This window comes from Amblyraja radiata, chromosome 4 (genome assembly GCF_010909765.2).
Source record: "Amblyraja radiata isolate CabotCenter1 chromosome 4, sAmbRad1.1.pri, whole genome shotgun sequence".
NCBI lineage: Eukaryota > Metazoa > Chordata > Chondrichthyes > Rajiformes > Rajidae > Amblyraja > Amblyraja radiata.
This window is the reverse complement of record NC_045959.1, coordinates 51968-55786: the sequence shown is the minus strand read 5'-3', so window position 1 is coordinate 55786 and position 3819 is coordinate 51968.

The window sequence follows — 3819 nt, the reverse complement described above, 5'->3', positions numbered from 1 at the left end:
GCGGGGGTTGCTGCAGCACTGGCGGGCCCACGACGGCGAGCAGCTACTCCCACTGCGGCAAGCGTTTCAAGAGAGCATGGAGGCTGCGGGAGAACCAGCGGATACACACCGGAGAGAGACCCTTAGTGTGTGCTGAGTGTGGCAAGGCTGTGGCAGCACCCGCGTACCCACAGCGGTGAGTGTCCCTTCCTCTGCCCATCCTGTGGTAAGGGCATTACCCACCTTGACCACCTGCTGGAGCACCGGCGAGTCCAAACCGGCCAGTGCCCCTTCACCTGCCCGCCCTGTGGCAAGGCCTTTGCCCGCTCCTCCAGCCCGTTGGCACATCGCAACATGGATAGATAGGCACTGTTTAGGTAGACACAAAATGTTGGATGGGATGGGTAATGTTTCGGGTCGAGACCCTCTTCAGTCACGATGCCCATTCCTTCGATGTAAGTTGGGTTAAAGGGCCTGTTTCTGTGCCGGGTGACTAGTGCAGATGGGGCATGTTGGCCGGTGTGGGCAGGTTGGGTTGAAGGAAGGACCTGTTTCCATGCTGGGTGACTGACTCATTCAGTTTCGTAAATGGGAGGTCAGGACTGCTCTCTAGTTGGTGAGAGGATGGTTCAGTTGCCTGATAACAGCAGGGAAGAAACTCCACACTCTGCGTTTCTGTTTCTGTCTGTCTGTCTGTCTGTCTCTCTCTCTATCTCTCTGTCTCTCTCTGTCTCTGTCTTCTCCCCCCCCCCCCCCCTGTCTCCCCCCCCCCCCCCCCCCAATGCGGGGCTGGCCGACTTCGGGGCTGCGGCGGCGGTGACCCGACTTCGGTGGCTCGGCCGCGGGCCCAGAGGACGACAACATCGGGAGCTCGCAGGTCCCAGGTTGGTGACCGGTGCTCCGGAGCTCCCGCGGCAACAGCTTCGTCCGCTGGACTGGAGAGTGGCAGCTTCGTCCGCCCCGGGCCGCGGAGTTTGAACCGGCCCGTTCGCGGAGCTTGGATTCGGCCGCGGGACTTACCATCACCCGGCGGGAGCTTCAACATCGAAAGCCTGGATCGTCTCAACGCAGAGGGAGAAAGAGGAGGGAGAGACAAGGACTTTAAGACTTTTGCCTTCCATCACAGTGAGGAGGTGCCTGGTAGACTCACTGTGGTGGATGTTAAATCTGTATTGTGTGTTTTGTTATTTTATTCTATGTTATGACTGCAAGGCACGAGATTTCGTTCAGACTGAAAGGTCTGAATGACAATAAAGGATACTTTGACTCTCTCCCCTCCTCTCTCTCTCCCTCTGCAGTTGCAAAGCTTCTCACAAAATCTCTCTCCCCTCTAATCTGTACTGACCACATCCTGTCCCTGCTCACACACACTCATTCCCATCGAGTTTCTCTGTCTCTGTGTATCTCTCTCCCTCTCTCCTCCTCCGTCTCCCCTCTCCCTCCCTCTCTGACCTATCCCTCCCTCTCTTTCTCCCCCACTCCATCTCTATCCCTCTCTCCCTCCCTCACTCTCTCTCTCTCCATCTCTCTCTCTCTCTCCATCTCTCTCTCTCTCATTCACACTCATACAGAACAAGTTATTTCTCATTGACCGCGCTGCGCTCTCTGTCTGGCCGTTTAACACCTTGTTGTAGAATGTAGACCTTCAATAAACACAGGAGCAGAACTAGGCCATTCCGCCCATCGAGGCTACTTTGCACCGTCTCCAAAGCCTCCACATCCTGTAATGGGGGCGACCAGAACTGCCCGTAATGCTTCAAATGCTGCCTGAAGTCCTATAAAGCTGCATTGTGAATTCCGGACACACCAGAAGGCCATCAGTGATAGGAACAGAATTAGGCCATTCGGCCCATCGAGTCTACTCCACCATTTTATCATGGCTGATCTATCTCTCCCTCCTAACACCATTCTCCTGCCTTCTCCCCATAACCCCTGACACCCGTACTAATCAACAATCTCTGCCTTAAATATATCCACCGACTTGGCCTCCACCGCCGTCTGTGGCAATGAATCCCACAGATTCACCACCCTCTGGCTAAAAAATTCCTCCTCATCTCCTTCCTAATGAAACAGAAAGGAACGTCCTTTAATTCTGGAGGCTGTGGCCTCTGGTCCTAGACTCTCCCACTGGTGGAAACATCCTCTCCACATCCAGTCGATCCAAGCCTTTCACTATTCGGGAAGTTTCAATGAGGTCCCCACTCATCCTTCTAAACTCCAGCGAGTACAGGCCCAGTGCCGACAAACGCTCATTGTACATTAACCTACTCATTCCAGGGATCATTCTTGTACACCTCCTCTGGACCCTCTCCAGAGCCTGCACATTCTTCCTCAGATACGGGGCCCAAATCTGCTCACAATATTCCAAATGCGGCCTGACCAGCGCCTTATCAAGCCTCAGTGTTACATCCCTGTGTTTGTATGCAAGCCCTCTTGATAGAAATGCTAGCATTGAGCTTGCTTTCAGAGAGAGGGGGAGTTTTGTTTATTGTCCCGTGTACCGAGGTACAGTGTAAAACGTTTTTGTTGCATGCTATCCAGTCAGCAGAAAGACTACATTAATACAATCGACCCGTCCACAGTGTACAGATACAGGATAAAGGGAATAACGTTTAGTACAAGGTAAAGTCCAATTAAAGATAGTGCGAGGGTCTCCAATGAGGTAGATGGGAGGTCAGGACCGCTCTCTAGTTGGTGAGAGGACGGTTCAGTTGCCTGATAACAGCGGGGAAGAAACTGTCCCTGAATCTGGAGGTGTGCCTTCGTTTTCACACTTCTATGCCTCTTGGGAGAGGGGAGAAGAGGGAGTGACTGGGTGAGACTGGTCCTCGATTATGCTGTTGGCCTTGCTGAGGCAGCGTGAGGTGTACCTCCACTGACCCTGTTCTCCCCAGGTAGCGGACAATGTTGTTTGTCCGAGTTTCGTGGCCACTCACCTTCCTCATTCTCACCTCGGGCTTCGGCCTAATCCAGGCCCCGCCCTCTGACCCCAGCCACCGGGGGGGATGCGACCCCGGACAAAGATGGAGTATGACCCCAGAGGAAGATGGCTGCCGCGAGGGGTCGGCGACCGCAGGATCAGGGGTCGGCGACCGCATCGTGACCCCATTCCTGCTCCTCTTAGTCTTCCTGACCTTGGCGCCCCTCTTGGCTGGAGCTTGGACTGAACTCTAGACCCTCGGAAGGGGAGTGGAGGGGTGGTGGCGCGGTGTGAGGGGGTTCCTGAGGGGGGGGGACGGAGGGACCAGGCTGAGGGGCGGAGAGTGGGAGGAGGGGGAGGAGATGGAGGGGGAAAGGAGGGAGGGGGAGAGGAGGGAGGTGGAGACTCGCTCAGCGATTACTCAAGTCTGGAGGGGCTGGACCTGAGGGCGTGGGAGGGGCTGGCAATGGGAGAGAATGGAATCTCCCCCTCACCCTCGAGGGTCAGTTGCGTGAGAGGTGACCTCCTCCCCTCTCTGGAATGGTCCGATGGAGCGATGTGGGAGGGGACGACCTTACAGCCCTGTGACCCCTTCCCCTACACCCCCTCTCCCCGTCTATGAAATGAAATGTCTTTAAGAATTAAAGACAATCGTTAAGAATTTAGAAATCACAAAATTGTAAAGATGTAACAAATGGGGAGAATTTAATGTTAGAGAACAGTTTTTTAAAAACTATATATTTAAAAAATCAAAAAAAATTAAACGTTGACAAAGTGAAAAAGCAATGATTTAGAGTTTAAGCTGTCAATGAAAAGACAGAAAATTTATTTTAAAAAACGGTATTTAAACGTCAATCAAAAATCAAAAAAAGGCTGTTTTTGAAATGAAATGTTTTCTTTAATTCTTAAAGACAACATTT